The following is a 21,864-nucleotide window of genomic DNA, read 5'->3' on the forward strand; positions in this document are numbered from 1 at the left end:
TTACCATGTATCTTGTGTTTATAAATCTCTAATACATAATTTTCACAGTTTGCTCATATGATATATTGCTAGATATATTGCCATTTCTATACACATTGTGGTTTCATTTTCTCAGCTAAAAGGGTACTTATGTTGTACTAGTGATGAAACTTCATATTTTCTCCTTGAAATATTTTAAAGTTATTTTCCTCTAGTATTCAGCACATTGCTTTTTGACTTTTGTTTAAAACATTTGAAATTGTGTGTTCAATGTTTTAATTTAATCAAAGAAATGAAGTTCTTTTCAAGATATTTGTTTATCATCCAACTTTAATTAACTTTTGACTTTGTTATTTGGACATACCTTTTTATCATATTAAATTCTTTATATGAATTTATTTATGTGCTTGGATTTTTTTCTAGATTGTCTTTACTGATGTATTGGTCACTGTCTATTCTTGCATTGAATTTGATCCATTTTAATTGATATATCACCATAATAAATTTAAACTTCATAATTTTATTCCTCATAATACAATTCATTTTTCCTGGTGGGATTGGGATTTGAACACAGGGATTTGCACTTGCAAAGCAGGTGCTCTACCACTTGGGCCAATGCTCTAGTGTATTGGTTATTTTGGAGATGGGGGTGTAGCAAACTATTTGCCTGGGCTGGCTTCGAACCACGATCCTATCAATCTCAGACTCCTGTGTCCCTAGGATTAGAGGTGTGAGTCACTGGCACCTGGCAGTAGTATTTTCTTAAAATTATTTCCTAGGATATTCTTAGTTACTCTCATTACTGTATGAATTTTATAATTATTTTCCTTTTGAAAATATTGTTGGTATTCTTTGTGGGAAAAAATAAGTCTTATATTTTTGTAACAGTTAAAAACTTAATTTCCATTTCTTATTAAAAACATTGTATCTCATAATTTTTAAAAATAAAATATTTTGTAACTTGCAATATTTCCCCTTTACTTAGAGACATTTAACAGTGAGTGGGTATTCTTGAGTAGTAACTATTAGAGCTTAACATATAACTCATGATATCTGTGTACTTTTCAGTTCTGCAGGTAAATTTCTTTCTAAACCATTTGTGTTGGATACCATATAGCTTACAATTCATATGTCCATTTTATTGTGCTCTGTATCAGTACCACTGTTATTGTTGTTTGGTTAGACTGATTCTTCTTATTTTTTATGGATCCCAGAATCCATCAGTTCTTGAGAAAAACTTCATGAGAGTAATTTTTTATTCAAAACTAAAAAATAAAATAAAACTACTCTTACTGAACCACTTTCTTTGCATATAACTTAGATGGAACATTCTGTTTTCCCTATTTTCAATGCTTTGCCCTTTTTCTCATGGTCCTTTTTGTAAATATTTGTTTGATGCCTTTCTTTTCAGAACAGCTCACTACTCCTTTCTCAACCATGCTTACAGCGGTGTCACCCAGACATCCTGTTTTTACTTGATACTTTCTAGAGAGTGCAGAGAGTAAACCACACTCTTCTTCTGAAATGATAGAATTTAATCTGATTTTCATGGATTGAGGCAGGACTCTGGGGCCCAAGAACTTTGTAAAATCACTTTCCTCCATACTTTCTCTCAATCTCTCTGCATTTTCACTTCTTCAACACCTGCTGTTTTCAGTTCCTGGATTTACTGCATCCATCAGGTTTCTTCTTATTCTCACTTCCCTGCAGATATTTATGCTGTGTGCACTATTTTTATGCCTTTTCTGCTAACTATCATATTAGAGGATATCCCTGAAAAGGAGCTTTGAAAAATAAGTGACTTCAGCATATTTTAGAAGTAGAGATGTACTTGAACACCATTATTTATTGTACCTCCTTAGCAAAAAGCATAATTTCAAAGATTTTGTTTTTCCATTCTATTTTTTCTTCTATTTTTAAAATACTTCTTTATCGTTTTTCAGGTCTCCATTCAAATGTGACCTTTATAGAGAAGTTTTCCCTGACTATACTGCTAAACCCATCATTTGCAATCATATCATATCACCACTTCTTATCAAACAATGCTAGAAATTTTCTGAAAAAAGTTGCTGTATTGTATATATTTATGTCTAGCTCAAACTGTATACAAAAGCACATTGAAATATGCAAAGTTGAAGGTGCACAATAAGTGATTCATAGATATTTTGATGGATGAGGCAATGAGTGATATATTTCATGTGGTGGATTTTGGCCAATGAAAACCTGTAACCTGTAATTAAAGTACAGTTTGTCACACATTACTTGTTGAACACTGTAATCAATCCAATAGAAATGGAAAGGGGTGCAGTAGTCACTTCAGTGGAATTTGTGTATTAGACACCATTTTTCTGATAAGCGAAGCTCATGTGCACCAGAGATCTTGGCATGATCTCTGAATCATGAATCAGAGAATTAACTCCATGATCCTAATTCCTTATACTTTTCAAAACACCATTTCTTGTTTTAAATTATTAAATTCCACAGGGCTTAGAAAAATGATCTCACCACAACTTTAATTTATATAGTAGTTTTAGTTTTTGTTTTTAAATACTCCAGGACAACATGAGTTCCCCACTGTATGATCAGAAGCATGATTATTTCTTATTTTTCATGTGACCTTTTCTTTAGAAGAATCAGTGTCCTGCTGTTTCACTATTTGTGAACTTTATTACATTATTTTATGTTGATTGAAAAAAATACACTGAAAGAAAGGTCTCTCGAAGGACTAGAAAAGTGGAAAGCTTTAAACCATCAGAGTAAAATGCATATTTCATGTCATAGTGGTAAGTGCTGCATTGTATTAGCAATTTAGCTATAAGATCAGTGACTTTTTTGTCCTTTATTGAATTTCTAATATCATAAGAAAGTTACTAATGTGATAAAAGTCTTAAAGTATTACTGACTTTCTATCATGCTCTTGAAGTGAATTTTTATAGTATTAGCAAAAACAGAGTTTTAGAATACCATATAAACTGACCAAAATGATAATAAAGAAAGCTTGAAAAATCAATAATACAGTTTATTCAGCTGATCTATTTGAAGCTTCTCATATTTCATTTTCAGATCTTTCTCTTTTAGTGGCTTCTGCTTGTTGATAAGATTTAGAAAATCCCAACTTACTTTGACACAACACCTAAGCTTCAGTAGATCATCCTGCTCAGCAGAGACTTTAAAATTTTCTGGCAGTATTATTTACAGAAAAGAATGTTAACAACGTTCCCATAATACAATGAATGTTGCTATCAGCTTTGCAAAACCTTCAAAAAAATTCCAGTTAATGCATCAATCTCTAAATGTTATTAGCTAAATTTCTAAGCATTATTTTCTGTTTTATGTCTATACATGTTGAAGGTTTCAGTTGTGACAGACAACTATGTATTAAGGGTCAAGTATGTATTAGGACAATTGTGTATTAAGGCAACATTATTATTATTATTACTTGTCTGAGCATTTTTATGGTGTGTTCCTTGGACAATTAAATGCCAAAAATGTAATTTGAAAGATAAAATAAAAAAGGGTATTAAAGATTTAATACCATAAGTTTGAAAAAATATCACAAAGTAAACATACTTCTATAATTTATTTATTGTAGTAGACTGTAAAATATAAACTGTTTTAAGTGAGTAAATAAACTGAAAATTTTTCTTTAAACCCTTGGTTATATTGTGTTTCTTCCTCAATAAGTATATATCTTCAGACTGCTTTATAATTTTTGATGAAATAACTTCTTACTAATGTTTGTGTTCTGCATATATTTGTGCTCTATATATTTTAATTTAAAATCTGAATTAGAACTGTATAGTTTTTCCCACAGATTTAAGGATTTCATAGTTTATATTATAAAAGTGGAGAATGAGGACAGTGGATTTATATCCACCTCAAAAGCATAACTTGCATATTCATTCCAGCGTTTTTTAATTTTTTTTTTTTGGTAGCACTAGAGGTTGAACTCCGTAACTCACACTTGCTAGGTGAGTTTTCTATCACTTGAGCTGATACTAGAGACTTTGAGCAACTTGTGGCTTATTTTGAATATTTTTGTTGACTCTACTATAGGAGATTCAGTTTTAACTTCATCAATGTGTGTATCACCTCTTGACTCCCTCAGTTGAAGTACATTGCAGGTAGAGAAATTTCACTGTTAGCTTGTAATTATCAATTTATGTGTCATTAGTTGTGTTAATTGAAAACCAAGTTCAGAACAGGTACCCTCATCTAGGAATATCACAGACTCTACATGACTGCTCCATCACTACAGTACTGCTTTGGAAAATAGATTAAAGATTCCTGAGTGTGAAATTTAAACCCACTTTCCTACAACTCTAAGTGAAGAACCTTTTAACTAATTTAATATAAATGCTCTTTTTTATGAGCCTGAGGAATAAAGTCTCAGAAATTGAGAAGAGACTCTGCCTGAAGGCACAAGAAAAGACTGAGCATTAGGGAGATTATCATTTCACAAGTTTAGCCTCACAACTGAGTTGGGGAACCAATAGTAATTGTATTTGCTTTTTAAATCTTGAAAGGAACTTGAGCCATTGAGTAGAGTGGAAGGTAAATATTACCATGCAGCCTGTATCCTTTAAAGTGCCTGACTCAATTTCAGGAAGGACGAAGGTTTTTCAGCTACTTTTTCCCAATCCTTCCCACAATATTACCAAGATAGAATGAAACAAAACTGTTCAGACAGAAGAGAGAATTTGCAGCTGATATTGAATTAAAAAAAGTTAATTGGATATTTTCTATGTAAGGGTATTGCTGCAATTGTTAACTGTATTCCGTTCACAGAGGAAGCCATGTGTCTTTGAACACAATGATATACCCTCCATTACTGGTCAATTAAGAGATAACAACAGTGTGTCAGTAATTTGCTTCTCCATCTGCAGCAATCTGTTACTAACTCTAAAAGCCACTTATCCTAGGAAGACAATCCTAAAATAACCTAAAGAAATTAGAATAAAATGCAATCAGCAAAGGAAGATTGGCAAGAGTTTTCAGCAATAAAGTTAAATTGACATTACTATATTTTACTATGAATGTCCTAAATATTATTTCTATCTTCCATAGAGAATAAAGATGAATCTTCCCTTAAGTCAGTGGAAAATAATGAAAAGATTATCTTTGCAGCAACAATAGGATATTTGAAGTAATTTGTATAGTTCTACTCTTAAGAAAAATTTCTGATTTGATGTTAAAATAAATATCCTGATTTCCTAAGCTTCATTTATGACAAAATGTGCAAACATAAGAATAAACAGAGACTCATGTATTCAATGAGATTTAGCCATACCTGTCCATTATATCACCCACAATAATTTTCAAAGCAGTGAATAAATGTTATTTTTCTTAATTAAGTGAATTTCCTACTCATTAAATGACAAAGAAGTCAACTGATTTATCTATCTCTCTCTATATATATCTTATATATGATTGATTTGTATAAGCCTCTCATGGGAAGGTGCCATGAATATTTCCATCTTATAGAGGAAGAAACAAGAATAAAAATGGTATAACTACTTTCCAAAGATCACTATAGTATTTGAACAGAATCTATGCTTATAAGCCAATTTATGCCAATAAGAATAATAAAAAATATAGTCACCCAGTTAAAGTAGGATAATTATATAGCTAATACTCCTAACAACATTATATATAAATCATAAATTCTCAGTTGATGCAGGATAATTATGTAGTTAATCTTCTTAACAAATGTGTGTGTCAATTGCAAATATTAAAAAGATAGTCAACCTTGGTTAACTGTGAGGCCATCACAATGATATAAATGGTACACCTTCATTGTTTGCTTGAGAGTTTAAGTGGTGGTATTCATAAGTAACAGGTTAATATGAGAATAATATAATAATAGTGACATTTATAAGCAATAAAATGAAAGCAGTTTTATATTTGTATAGATTGCCAAACAAACAAAATAAAAAAGAATTTCTTAAGAAACTTATTGAAATTTAATGTTATTTTCTTTGATGAAAATAGAATAGAAAGTCCATCTTCTCATAATTATCTTAAAAATCAAGTAAACACTCTTCCCTTTAAAAAAAAAAAAAAGGAGAGATCCAAGATGACAACTAGGGCACAGAAACAGACAACATGAGCTCCAAGACTCCAAAAGCTTGCTGAGAAGATGGAACCACACTTGGCAGAAATAAAGCAGCAAGGAGAAACAAAACTTTGATATCCTGAACCCCTAGCCCATGTCAGGAGTTTTTCCCCAAGCCACCCTTAGAATAAACTAGCATAGCCCCTTGGGTAGACTTACTCACCCCTGCAAAAAAATACTGAACAATAAATAAGGAACTGAAAACTAACACACAGCAGAGGGATGGAATTGCCAAAAACTGAGAAGGGCGGAGAAGCAAGGAGCTGATCTCTGCATGAATTTTCAGTAAAAAAAGTCTAGAAAGGCAGAAGGGCCAGCAGTGGGGGCGGTGATAAGCCACTGCCTGAAAAAGGGCAGGAAGCGGTCCACAAAACTCATTGCCTAAGCCAGTCAGCAACATCCAAAGTCAAACAACATTACAAAATTCAAAAATAATCAGCAAACCATCACAACACTCTGATACTAGGGGGCCGGCTGATGGATCACTGATCTTGTCCCAGAGAAAGGGGTGAGGCAAAGAAACATGGCCCTTGTAATCAAGCACAGTGAAAACCCAACTGCAAAGCAGGACAGCTGGTGGGCTAAAGAGCTAATTCCCAAACCTGAGGACAACATACAAACTTAAGCTGCCACAACCCACTGAGGGAGGAGCTGACCAAGGAGCTGCCTCTGAAAGACAGAAGGAAAACAAACAAACAAAAAAACAAACACTATTTAACCACCTGGAAAGGAAACAACAGAGCTTCTGCTTAAATAACAACACCAGGATTGGATGCTAAAGGAGTAACACCAGAACTCAAACTAAGACTGAAATTCTATCATTCCTAAACATGGAATTTTTTGTTTGTTTGTTTGTTGGTTCATCGCTCCACATTCATTTTTTTAAAGTTTTTTTTTCTTTTTTTTATATTGTAAATTAGCAAATACTAAATTACACCCTGACCAGGGACAGAAATAACACACACACACTTAGCTACAAACCCAGTACACCCAAAACAAAATTAAACCAAGGGAAAGAAAACATGTGACTGAAACCACCAAGTAGCCTATCAAGGTACCAAGTGGAATGATGGGAAGATGAAGAAGAGATAGAAACCACTCTACCCCCAAAAATAATTTAATACAGGATTCAGAGAGAAATAAAGAAAATGGATACCCAGTTCTGGACTCCAATAAAACAAAGATAAATAATGTCAAGGACCCAATGATGCCCATAAGAGCACCCTCAAAGAACAAATTCTGCAAATAATAACTGAGAATTTCATGGAGATGTTACTAGACATGGTTAACCAAAACGTACAAGGGCACTAAAGAAATTCTAAGACACCAAAGATAAAGATTATGAGAAAACACAAAAACAAATAAATGAACTCATAGGAGCCCTAACTAAACATCAAAGTGAAACAGAGAACACTATAAATGAAGAAATAAATGAATTAAAGAAAAAAATAGACAACATTAAAGAGGAAGTGACCCATGATATGGAAAACCTCATAAAAAAAAAAAAAGAAACAGGAATGCAAAACACAATGAAGGCCACTCCAGAAGACTAGAGCAAGCAGAAGACAGAATCTCAGAATTTTAAGATGAAATGGAAATTTAAGAAAAACTGAAGAGCTATTAATCAAACAACTCAAGACCTGTGAAAGGAATATGTAAGAACTCACTGACTCCATCAAAAGACCAAACCTGAGAATCATGGGCATTAAAGAAGGAGAAGAGGTGCAAGTAAAAGGAATTTGTAATATATTCAACAAAATAGTAACAGAAAATTTCCCAAATCTCGAGAAAACTATGCCCACTCAGGTACAGGAAGCCTCCAGGACACCAAATAGACGTGACCAAAATAGAACTACCCCATGACATAGTATCATTAAAACAACAAGCACAGAGAATAGAGAAGCAATACTGAAGGCTGTAAGAGAGAATAAACAAATAACAAACAAAGGTAAACCCATCAAAATCACAGCAGATTTCTCAAAAGAAACCTTAAAAACAAGAAGAGCATGGAGTGAGGTATTCCAAGCACTGAATGAAAGTAACTTCAACACTAGGATACTCTACCCAGCAAAACTATCATTCAAAATAGATGGAGCAAAAAAAGTCTTCCATGATAAGCAGAAACTAAAACAAAACATGACCACCAAACCACCACTGAAAAGGATTCTTCAAGGAATTCTGCACACAGAAAATGAAAGCAAACAAAACCATGAGAGGACAGGCAGTACCAAACCACAGGAGAAGAAAAGACAAGAAAGAAGAGAGTAACGTTAATTCAGCTGCACACAATCAAACCCTCAAATGATAAAAACAACTAAATGACAGAAATCACCACATACTTATCAATATTAGCACTGAATGTTAATGGACTTAACTCCCCCATCAAAGGACACTGTCTGCCAAACTGGATTAAAAAGGAAGATACAACAACCTGTTGTTTATAGGAGACCCATCTCATTCACAGAAACAAGTACTGGCTTAGGGTGAAAGGCTGGAAGAAGATTTACCCAGCCAATGGTCCCTGAAAACAGGCAGAAGTAGCAAACTTATTTCAAACAAAGTAGACTCCAAATTTACATGATCAAACAAGAAAAAGAAGGACACTCCATACTAAAAAAAGGGGAAATACACCAAAAGGAATTAACAATTATCAACTTATATGCACCCAAAATCAGTGCAACCAATTTCATCAAACATATTCTGACGGACCTAAAAGCATATATTAACTCCAACACAGTGATAATGGGAGACCTTAATATTCCCCTATTACCAGTAGATAGGTCATCCAAATAAAAAAATCCAAAGAAATTCTAGATTAGACCACACCATGGAACAAAGGGACCTAGATGATGTCTACAGAATATTTCATCCAATTTCTGCACAATATACATTCTTCTCAGCAGCCCATGAAACCTTCTCCAAAATTGCTCATATCTAAGGGCACAAAGCAAGCCTCAGCAAATATAAGAAAGTAGAAATAATACCATGCATTCTATCTGTTCACAATGCATTAAAACTAGAACTCAACAACAAAAACAAGAGTAGAAAACATACAAAAATTGGAAGCTGAACAACACATTGCTCAATGATCAATGGATCATCGATGAAATAAAAGAGGAAATTAAAAGGTTCCAGGAAGTTAATGAAAATGAAACCATGACTTAGCAGAACCTATGGGACACAGCAAGGCAGTCCTAAGAGGAAAGTTTATAGCCATGAGTGCATATATTAAAAAGACAGAAAGATCTGAAATCAATGACCTAATGCTACATCGCAAACTCAGAAAAATAACAACAAGCAAAACCCAAAACAAACATAAGGAGAGAAATCATAAAAATAAATACTGACATTAATGAAATAGAAACAACAACAAAGAATCAATGAAACAAAAAGCTAGTTCTTTGATAAAATTAACATGATTGATAGACCCCTGGGAAACCTGAGTAAAATGAGGAGAGAAAAAAACCCAAATCAGGTAAATCAGAAATGCAAAAGAGGAGATAACAACAAACACCACGGAAATCCAGGGAATCATCAGAGATTACTTTGAGAAACTATATTCCAATAAATTTGAAAATCTTGAAGAAATAGACAAATTTGTAGATGCTTATGACCATCCAAAACTAAACCAAGAGTACATTAATCACCTGAATAGATTTAAGACAGAAAATGAAATTGAGGCAGCAATAGAGTCTCCTAAAAAAGAAAAGTGCAGGACTTGATGGATTCTCTGCTGAATTCTATCAGACCTTTAAAGAAGAACTAATACCAAGTCTCCTTAAACTTTTGATGAGCCACAAAGGGAAAGAACTCTGACTAACTCATTGAATGAAGCCAGTACAAAGACACCTCCAAAAAGGAGAGCTACAGACCAATCTCCTTAATAAACATCGATGAGGCAATTTTTAAATGCCATTATGAGTATGCTAGAAATAAACAATAAACAAACAAAAAACATGAAAAACAAATGAAGAACAGCATTCCATTTCAATGACTGGAGGTTGTCATTCCTTAAGGGATCTTCTTGAGTATGAAAAAGGAAAAAAAATTATTATCTCTCACATTTTGGTAGATGGCTTTTTAGTAGTTTCCTAGGAAGGAGTACATGATGAATACCCTATTAATATTTGCATACTACTTTCTGTTAAAAGTCCTCTCTCCTGAGTTTTAAGTAAGATTTTCAAGGCACACAAGAGGCTTTTTTCACTAGGTTAGATGTTGTTAAAGTCCTGATACTCCAAGGATACTTTGCTAGTCATTCCAGACCATTGTTTTTATCCTAGGTGAGTTTGAACTATCCTGAAGATCAAGCCTGTGGATTAATAGAGGGCGATTTGGCTAACGAAAAAGTGACTAAATATTAACCAAAAGAGTAATACATCTGCTAAAAATCTAAAACAGTGTTGGGCAATATTACTAAAATAATGTTAACAGTAATAGATTTTGTATCTATACACATAATTATTTCCTGATGTTTGCGTATAATACTGCAAACACAAAGGCAAAACAATATGTTTGCAACTTATTTGTGACTTCTATAAGCAATTGACATCCCCAGTTTAACTTTCAAGAATTCTAGAAGATCACTAAAGTGTGTACTGAAATGGAACTTAAAGAGAAATATTCTACATAATTAAATTTATGTTTTCATTTGAAGCACAGGTTGCCTTTGATTTGTTTACAAGTGATTAATTCTGATATATTCCTTTGAATTATAATATAAAATTACTTGCATCCATAAAGTTAGATTTCTGGGGCTTTTGTTGCTGTTTTGTTCTGTTTTACTTTGTTAGTGCTGAGGACTGAAACAGGAGCCTAGAGAATGCTAAACACATGCCCTACCACTGGCCTAAATCCCAAAAACCTGATTAACTGCTTTTTAAAACATCACTAAGAATAAATAGAAATGACATATTCCTTCAAAAATAGTTTATGAAATATTGATAGTAGTAAGAAAAAAAAGCATAATGGTATTCTTATAAGGACAAAAACTAAGTTGAATTTCATTAGAAAGTCAAGAACCACAACTAAAGCTAGGCTGTACAAATGATCAACAAAGTACCTACACATAATACTCATGGCAGATAAAGCCAAACACTCGTAGATCAACAGATTTTGTCAGAGCAAATCATTTCTCACCGGAAAGACCTGATGGAGATGCCAAGAAGTTCTTTGAAAATTCAAGATTAAAAGAAGGTAGAAGAGTGAATGAGCTGGAAATATTATGCACTCATGTATGAAAACGGAAACATGAGATCTGTGAAACCGTTCCAGGAATGGGGAGAGGAGGAATAAAGGAGAATGATGAAGGGGGTGAATTCAGCTATGATATATTGAATGAACTTTTATAAATGTCACAATTTACCCCCACTACAATAATAATATGATAATAAAACATGTAAAAAAATTAAATAGGGACACAAATATTGCTTTTTCTCAGAAATTGGGCTTTGAACACTGGTAATAACTGCATTTGCTTATTGTAGGATTTGAAATTATACTGTTTTCATGCAATATCTAGGAAAATTGTATATGTACAAGGATAGATAACTGTATAATACATCAATAGATTAAAGTAAATATTGCTGTATGTGTAATTTATAATATGTGCAGGTGCAAGAGGTATGTCTGTGGGTAAGTGTATAAAATGCAATTTCTTTGTAGAACTCCAGGTAAGAAGTAGCTTTTTCCTTTTGACTGTGACATGCCAGCTACCAGCAGATAATCAGTTCTAAATGCAATGAGTTTTTTTTCTTGCCTTGAATGTTTAGATGCGTGCACAGAGGAATAGAACAATTTTCCATTTTCTTCAGCTTTCACTCTCTTATAAAGTCCTCAATAGGACTGTTTTTCCTTTCAGTTTTACTTCAGGTCACTTTATTATTTATAGTTTTATTTGCTTGGTATCTTCTGGTAATCTACTATACTGACACATTGTATCAAACAATCAGTTATTTCTTAATTAAAATAAGATTAAGAAAATTCACTTAGTATAATAAGAATTAGGCTCAGATGTTTTATTAAGTTATCATGGTTATTTCACACTGAGATATATCAGATATAGAAGATAACATTTAAAATATCTTTTAGAAACAAAATTGTATAAATGAATTTAATCAACCTTACTTAAGATAACAGACATACATTTAAGATGGGCAATGCATATTAGTAACAAAATGATGAATGTACTTAAAACAAAGCAACAAACATCTCAGGAACAAGTTGAATTTTCTAATTTCATTCTCTATAATTGTTCTGCTTCAGTATTACTTTCTAGCCTTAAACTTTTGACCATATTAATCCACTCCTTAAGCCTGAATTTAAGATTTCAAAATACTTGGAAACTGAAATTTTCTTACAAATGTATATGCATAATTTTTGTTTGCAATTCTTTGGTTATTTGAACATTTTTTATGCTTAATCAGAGAGGTTTCTAGGAAAACCAATGCCGGAGATTGTTTGTTTTGTTTTGGTGGTACGGGATTTGAACTGACATCCTTGTACCTGCTAGGCAGGTCTTCTATGTATTCAGCCACTCCACCAGCCCTATTAAGAACTTTATAAACTCTCCTTGTGTATGTCATGGTTTCATATGTTCACTGGTGAAGTTTTTTTATGTATGTATACATGTATGTATGATCTATTTATTTATTTTTAATTCATTTATTCCTATGTGCACACACAGGTAAAGCGGTTTTTTTTTCACTTTTTTGGGGTTTTTTTTGTTCATTTATTCACATGTGCATACACTGTTTGGGTCATTTCTCCACCCTGCCCCCCTACCCCACCTTATCCCCACTCCCCTCCTCAGTTTCAGGCAGGTCCCATTCTCCCCTTATCACTGATTTTTTTGAAGAAAGGACATATGTATAATACGAAAGACAAAGCATTTTTGCTGGTTGAGTTAAGGATAGCTATACAGAAAGATTCCTACTATTGCTTTCATGTACCCATGTGTTACGATCCATGTTGATTCAACTTTTTGCAAACATTAATTTCATGAAAAAAATCAGTGTGTTTTTGGAAATTAGAGAAATCAAAGATAATGAAGTAGTCAATAATTTAAAGAAAACAATTAAAGTAGTTAATATCTGTCGACATTTGTTTCTTGTTGGCTTGTTTTTGTTCGTTTGTTTTAAGACAAGTTCTTCCTATTTTGTCCAGACTAATTTTGAGCTTCTAGGCTGAACTGATTCTCTCACTTCAATCTTCCAAATGCTGGGTGTGCAAATGTGTGCCACTGTGCCAACTTGTTCAAAAATTGCTAGTGATTCATATTTCTCTTTCTGTGAGATAAGTTGAAGTTGCCTTGTAATGTATGCCTAGCAAAGTGTATTTCAAATGTGTAATAGACCTATAATTTAAATTTCCATTATTATATAGAGTTCTTAAAAATGAAGCAAATCAAAATTGTGGGTTATGGTATCAAATTATTTAATAAGACATGGAATATAAAATTAATTCCCAGTCCTATTGCAATATAATAATGTCTCCATCCCCTATATGTTTTATATATTACTGGACTTTCATAACATGAACTTTTGCAAAAATGACACAAAGCAACATGCTTTTAAATTATACATGATGAAACTCAATACGAAACACAAAATAAACATTTTCTTCTTAAAAGTATTTTCGTATTTTGGGAGATATCTAATTTAGATCTTTAATGTCTAAATGGATGACAGCTCTGTTATCTTTGACATATTCTAGACTTAAAAAGATCTTTCCATAAGTTATTTGTTTTAACATAGTTGGCACACTTATCTTACACTGAAAGGAAAAAAGAAAAATAAGTTATGGTCCAAGTTCATCCAATGTCTTAATAAAGACTTTATCATAATTCAAATATGCTAATATTAACACAAATATTAATTACACATAATCCAAGGAACAAAATACTTATTTTGAAGAAAATGTGAATAAGTTTTTAATTTTCTCATTTTTATTCTGTGTGAAAATTCCATCCAAAAACAATAATGGTGTTTTAAATGTTAATATTTGCACAAAATAAACATTCATTAACTACACTGTTCAAGCAAATTTTTCAGTTGTATTTCAATGTATGGAATATTAAAGCATGTACATCTCACAGGAAATTGTGAGAAATATATCCATTTAATTTAATGTGTATTTTAATACATATTGCACATATTGAAATCATTATGTTTCCAAATAAATAACTGCATAGTTTCTAATTTTACTGTGATAAAAATTGGTCAAATTTCATGGGTAATAGAACACATAGTCAATAAACAGTGTCAATAAACCACTTTATAAATCCATTATGTTAATTTATTACTCAGCCAACTTTTATCAGAAATGAACTGAGAAATTTTTCATATATTAAGTCAAAATTGTATTTAACTCAGTAAATAAGATGTTATCATAAGTGTTTTTACTTTACAGGTGTTTGAAAGATTGTATTGTTGAAACTAAGCAAGTGGGACTTGATTGATTCAAAAGAGAGGGGAAAACAAAGCATACACAAACATACCACTACCACTTTGCCTCTCCATGCTTAAAATACAAAAAAGACAAAGAAAGAACAAGGTTCTACCTCTTTCGAACATTTTCTGATTCACCTGCTGTTAAAATGATGTTGCTTCACTATGGTTTTATCCGTGCTAATATTCTTCCCTAATCTTGTAAGATTGTATAATCCTTTGATGCAACTTCATAAAACTAAGGGTGAGGATGTAAATCTGCAGTGGGAAGTTTCTGGACTACAAGTCTGATTACAAATCTTCTACATGACATTAAAACATTCTATTCTACTTTAGATGCTAAATGTACTATTTAAAAACCTGGCCTGGTGTTCCACTTGTAAGTTGAAATTATTTTTGCTTTATGGTTTTAGATCTTCCTGTTATTTTCTCGCTTGCCATGCTGTTCACATACACATGAAAGTCTGCTTCAGATTCACTATCACTGACAAAACTTTCTAGTCTACTAAAGTACTTCTTACTCTTTAGTGCTTTCTGGCATGCTTATTGTTTCTGATAATATAATAGTTTTGATATTCTTTAGCAAATGGTAGTAACACTCCATGAATGTTTCATTAACATGTATTACTTGTACAGGGGAGTTAATTGTGATATTTATATATATATACATACAACGTATCTTGATTAGATTCTCCTCCTCTGGTATTTTCCTTCATCCCCTGACCCTCTCATTTTAGAACAATTTCATCAGGTTTCATTGCTCTATTTTCATACATTTATACAAAGTATACCCAACATATTAAGTTCTCCTTCGCCCTCTCTGTTTACTCTCCTTCCCCCATTGGTACCCCACATCCCTGATGGGACCTCTTTTACATGCCTGACTTTCAAGGGTGTTTTGCTTTGGCATTTCAAACAGGTTTGTATCATACTTTAGTACCATTAACCCCTCTATTAGTTCCTCTTCCTCTATCACCCTGCTCCCCTATTAAATAGCTTTTGATGCATTTTGTTATATTATCTTCATACACAGATGCAATGTATTTCAAAATTATTAATTCTCTATTATTTTCTTTTCCTCTCCCACTTCCCTGTACTCCTGCAAATATACCCATTATTATAATCATATTCTCTCACTGTCTATGTCTCTCTCTTTATATATGTAGACATAAATGTGTGTGTGGATATATATATACACATATAATGTGAATATAAGATCATATATGTATTTATGTATACATTCATCTTTTAGGGCTAGCTTCCATATATGAGGGAAAACATTTGACTTTTGTCCTTTTTAGCTGAGCCTGACTTACTTCATTTTAATATGATGAATTCCAGTTCCATCCATTTACATGCAAACAACATAATTTCATTCATATAATACTTCATTGTGTATATATATCACATTTTCTTAATACATTTATCAGCTGTAGGGCATCTGTGCTCTTTCCTAGACTTAGCTATTGTGAATAGTGTTGCAATAAACAGGATGTGCAAGTGGCTCTATTGTATTGTGGCTTATATTCTTAATGTATATGACTAGTAGTGGCATTGCTGGATAGTATGGTAGATCCTCCATTTTCTTGAGGAAGCTCTATACTTTGTGGGGTTAATTTTGTGAACTGCCACTATACTCTGATTATTAATCCATTTTCAGATATAAAGCTCATGAAGATTTTCTTCCATTCTGTAGGCTGTCTCTTTAGTCTGGTGACTATTTCCTTTGCTATGAAGGTATTTAGTTTGATGCTGTCCCATTTGTGAATACTTTTTCTTAATTGCTGTGTTATTGGCGTTCCATTCATAAAGTTATTGCCTATTCTTATATGTTCCATTGTCTTCTTTATTCTTTCCTCTACTAGTTTCTCAGTTTCATATTTTTTGATCCACTTTTAATTAATAATAGTATAATGCCAGAGATGAGAATGCACTTTCAGTTTTCTATAGGTGAATATCCAGTTTTCCTACCAGTATTGTTGAAAAGGCAGTCTTTACTCCAATGCATGTTTTGGGTTCCTTTGTTGAAAATCAAAAGGTGACTGCATGGATTTATGTCTAGGTTATTCTCTTCTGTTGCATTGATCTTTATGTCTGTTTTGTGCCAATGCCTTTATTAATGACTGTGTAATACAGTTTGAAGTCACACATTGTCAATTTCATTGGATCATATTTGCCAAGAAATTCATCTATTTCTCTTGATTTTCCAGTTTTCTTGAGTATAGGTTTTCACAATATTCTCATATAATCTGAATTTCATTGGTGTCTGTTGTAACATTCCCCCCCTCCCCTTTTTTATTGCTGGTTAGTTAATTTGGGTCTTCTTGCTTCTTTTGGTTAATTTGGCTGAAGAACCAATTTTTTATTTTATTGATTCTTTTTACCATTCTTTTGGTCTCTAATTGCTTGATTTCTGCCTGATTGATAATTTCTTTCTATCTACTACTTTGAGATTGGCTTGTTCTTGTTTTTCTGAGAGTTTGAGGTATGTCATTAGATTGTGCATTTGAAATCTTTCTAATTTTCTGATGTAGGTACTTATAGAGAGTAATTCAAATTTTCATGCACAAAAAGAGTGCTAACACTTATAAGTATAAAAGAAAATACTACTGAGTTTTTGTAATAACTCTACTTGTTTCCTATGTGATTTCAAATACAATTATTTTAAAAATTATAAAACTGTAACATTGAGCACACCATTTAAAACTATACAATTTGTGACAATAGCAAGATGAAGAGGGGCATATGTAGTAGGGCCTAAGTTTTTTCTATGATATTAAAAGTCAGTTATCAGTCATTTAAGCTACACTTTTATTTTTTAAATTGTTTATACATTTATTCATATGTGCACACATTGTTTGGGCCACTTCCCCCCCTCCCCGCCTCCACCCCCCACCCCCACCCTCTTCCGTTCCAATTTTGTTGAAGAGAAAACATAAGAGATAATAAGAAAGACATAGCATTTTTGCTAGTTTGAGATAAAGATAGGTACACAGAGAGATTCCTAGCATTGCCTCCAGGCACATGTGTATTACAACTTGAATTGGTTCATCTCTACCAGACCTCTTCACTACTTCCTGGTCACTGTTTCATAGTGGCCTCTGCCAGTTTAAGATTACTTTATTCCTTCCTCTATAATGAGCACATCAAACATCTTCAAGTTTTAGGTTTCCTACCCTTTCTCTATTTCTCTTGTACTCGTTCTCCCCTTAGAGTGTGACCCATGCCCAATAATATTACGGCATTTGTTTTAGTTCTATAATCGACATATGAGGAAGAACATATGATTTTTTAGCCTTCTGAGCCTGGCTAACTTCATTAAGTTAGATTTTTATAAACTAAGATAACACTTGCAATTTCTGATACAACTAAGAATATGAATTTAAACATGTATGTAAAACAAAGAAGAAAGAAATTAAAATGGAACATTAGAAAATATCTATTTAACACAAAAATAAGAAATAAGACATACTGACAATAAATAGCAAATGGCCTAAGTAAATCCTTCTCAGTAATTATGGTCATTAAGTATAAGTACTTTCCAATTAAAAGGCAGAAATGAATAAAACAAAGAATAACTCATTCAAGTAATGTGCTGTTTTCAAGAGAATGATTTTATGCCAAAACCACAAATGATTGAATGTTAAAGAATAGAAAAAAGATAATCTGCTCAAAAATTCATTAAATGAGAGCTGGAATATCTACATAAATATGATACAAAATATACTTTAAGGCAAAAGTTGTATGACATAAATAATGGCATTATGTTATTATAAAGATGGTTAATTCTTCCCAAAGATATAATAATTATAAATATATAATAATATATATCAGGATATATAAAGAAAAAAGTGAAAGAATTGAAGGAAATAATAGTCAAAGATGGTAGTTAGATGTTTTAAAACAATTGTAGATAGAGAAATACTCAAAAAATAAATAAGGAATCAGAACAATTGAACAATGCTACAAAGTATCTATATCTATACCTGACAGATCTATAAAGAACATTGTGGCTAATAACTGCATGATAACATTTTGATCAAATGCCCTTGGTGCATTTGACCAGGTTAGGCCACAAAGCAATTCTAAATATATTTTAAAACTCTTGAAATCATACAAAGTGCCTTTTCATACCACAGAGAAATGACAATAGCAATCAATAATTAATTCAAATAAGTATGTAAAAGTTAACATTCTTTAAACATCTAGTAGGCCAAAGAAGACATCACAATGAAAACTAGAAAATACTTTAAGATGAATAAAAGAAATATAAAACATACCAACTTACACAAGACTCTAAGAGTGTCCAGAATCTCATAACTGCAACTATCCATGAAAAATAAATAAATATATCAAATCAATAACTTAATTTTCATTTGAAGGAACTAGAAAAAGAAAAGTGGTACAAAACAAAGCAAACAGATGGAAATGAATATTAAACTTAAAGAAGCAATAAATGGAATATAGACTAGAAAAGCAGAAACAATCCACAAAATGAAAGTAAATTTTTTGAAAATTTCAAACAATGTTAAACCTTTAGATTTACCACCAAATGAATAATTAATTCCAGTTTTGCTAAGATTCTTTAAAAAAATAGAAAAGGAAGGAACACATCCTAAGTTGTTCTATGAGGCCGGTATCATTTTGATATACAAAGTATCCCCCAAAATAAATTTAAAATAAATAAAAAATTTAAAGACAGAAATACCTTATGAATAAAAATGCAAAAATCTTCAATAGAATAATAGCAAATCCCAACTAAAAGAAATTATTTGTCACATTAAAGAGAATTTATTCCAATAATGCAAAAATTGTGCCAGATGCAAAAATCCATCAGTATAATAATACCCCATATTAGCATAAGGGAAAAACACCACAGTTGATGAAAGAAAAATCTTTGAAACAATCCAACATTCTTTAATGATAAAGAAAACACTCTCAAAAGGAACCCTTATACATTGCTGGTGAGAATGTAAACTAGTACAACCACTCTGGAAAAAAAATTTGGAAGCTTCTTAAAAATCTAAACATAGACCTGCCATTTGATCTGGCAATACCACTCTTGGGGATATACCCAAAAGACTGTGACACAGGTTACTCCAGAGGCACCTGCACACCCATGTTTATTGCAGCACTATTCACAATAGCCAAGTTATGGAAACAGCCAAGATGCCCCACTACTGATGAATAGATTAAGAAAATGTGGTATTTATACATAATGGAATTTTACGCAGCCATGAAGAAAAATGAATTCTTATCATTTGCAGGTAAATGGATGGAACTGGAGATCATCATCCTGTGTGAGGTTAGTCAGGCTCAGAAGACCAAAAATCATATGTCCTACCTCATATGCGGACTTTAGATCAAGGGCAAATACAGGGGTAGGACTTCGATTACATGATAAGGTGAGTGCACACAAGGGAGGTATGAGGATAGGTAGGTAACACACACACACACAAAAAGATAGTATTTGATGTCTTCAATGCAAAGGAACTAACACAGAAACTTTAAAGGAATAGAGGCTAATAGAAGAAGGGACTAGGAACTAGAAAAAAGGTTAGTTTGAGAAGAATCAACTTAGAAAGTAACACATATGTACATGGAAGCAAAACTAAGCATCTCCCTATATAGCTATCCTTACCTCAACTAGCAAAACCCCCTGGTCTTCCTTATTAATTTTTATACTCTCTCTTCAACAAAATTAGAGATAAGGGCAAAGCAGTATCTGCTTGGAAGTGAGGGGGTGGGGGCGAGAGGGAGGGGGTGGGGGAAAAGTGGGGAAAAGGGGGAAGTAATGACCCATTTATTATATGCACATATGAATAAAGTAAATAAAAAAAGGAAAAACCTCTTAAGTAACAAAGAATATACGGAAATTTATGAACCTGATTTTAAAAACTCAGTAAATACCTGGCCAGATAAGATCATACATCATGGAGAAAGACTGAATACTTGCCCAATAAGATCAGAAATAAACACCAAATATCTATGGTTGCCACTCACTGCTTTTTTATGTTGACTTTGAAGTTATAGCCAAATCAGATAGGCAAGAAAAAGAAATGAAAGATTTACAAATTGCAAAGGAGGAATAAAACTGTCTCTATTCATAAATGTGACATGATTTTATATGTGGGAAAAGATAGACATTCCATATACATGCGTAACACACACACACACACACACAAATAAGGGAAAATATCCTCTGTCGTGCTAAATAAATTAATTCAATAAAGTTACAAGATATAATATCAGCATTCAAAAATCAGTTGTCTTTCTATATAACAATGGACAAGTTAAAACTGAAATTAATAAAATAAAACAATTCTATTGAAAAAGTATCAAAAAGAATAGACCAATTAGAAATAAATTTAATCAAGAAGGTGCAAGTCTGGTTTACTGAAAACTATAAAACATTGTTGGAAAATATTAAAGTTGACTTAAATAAGCATAAATAACAATATTTATGAATTTGATTATCTAATATTACTCAGACAATATTCACTGAATGAAATCCTATACAAAATCAAAATGTTTTTCTTAGGAGATGGAAAAGCTGATTTTAAAATTAAAATTCATAAAGCATTGCAGGAGACGTTGACTATTCAGAAGAAATCTTGAAAAGGATGAGCAACATTGGCAGACTCATGGTTTCCAATGTCAAACTTATTACAAATCAAATACACACAAAATAATGTGCAACTGGGGAAAGAACAGACATATACAACAAAGAAATAGGACTGAGGGTCCTGAACGGAGAAATGAACCAAGATATCTGATACATGTATGTATATTATATGTATATATATATATATGTATATATATGTGTGTGTCTCATAAACATTATATATATAATTCATTGCACATATATATAGAGAGAGAGAGAGTGAGAGAGAGAGAGAGAGAGAGAGAGACAGAGAGAGAGAGAGAGAGAGAGAGAGAGAGAGAGATTGAGGCCATATTGGAATTTGATCCAGGGCCTTGAGATTACTAGGCAGGTACTCTAGTACCAGCCAAACATCCAACCCTTTTTGCTTTAGTTATTTTCTGAATAGGGTCTCCTGTTTATACCTAGGTTGGCCTGCACTGTGATCCTTCTATTTAAGCTTCCCAAGTAGCTAGGATGATAGGCATAAATTTTCTTGGTGGAGATATGCTCTCACAAACTTTTTCTAAATCCTGGCCTCCTACTAAGATGTTCCTGAGCAGTTACAATTATAAGCATGAGCCACCATGCTGGCCCTACTTTTACCAACACACCAAGGCCATTCATAGGTTTTTGGGATAACTCTGAATGAATGTGATCACACATGCAAAAGATTCACA

This window comes from Castor canadensis, chromosome 6, assembly GCF_047511655.1.
Source record: "Castor canadensis chromosome 6, mCasCan1.hap1v2, whole genome shotgun sequence".
NCBI classification, from domain to species: domain Eukaryota; kingdom Metazoa; phylum Chordata; class Mammalia; order Rodentia; family Castoridae; genus Castor; species Castor canadensis.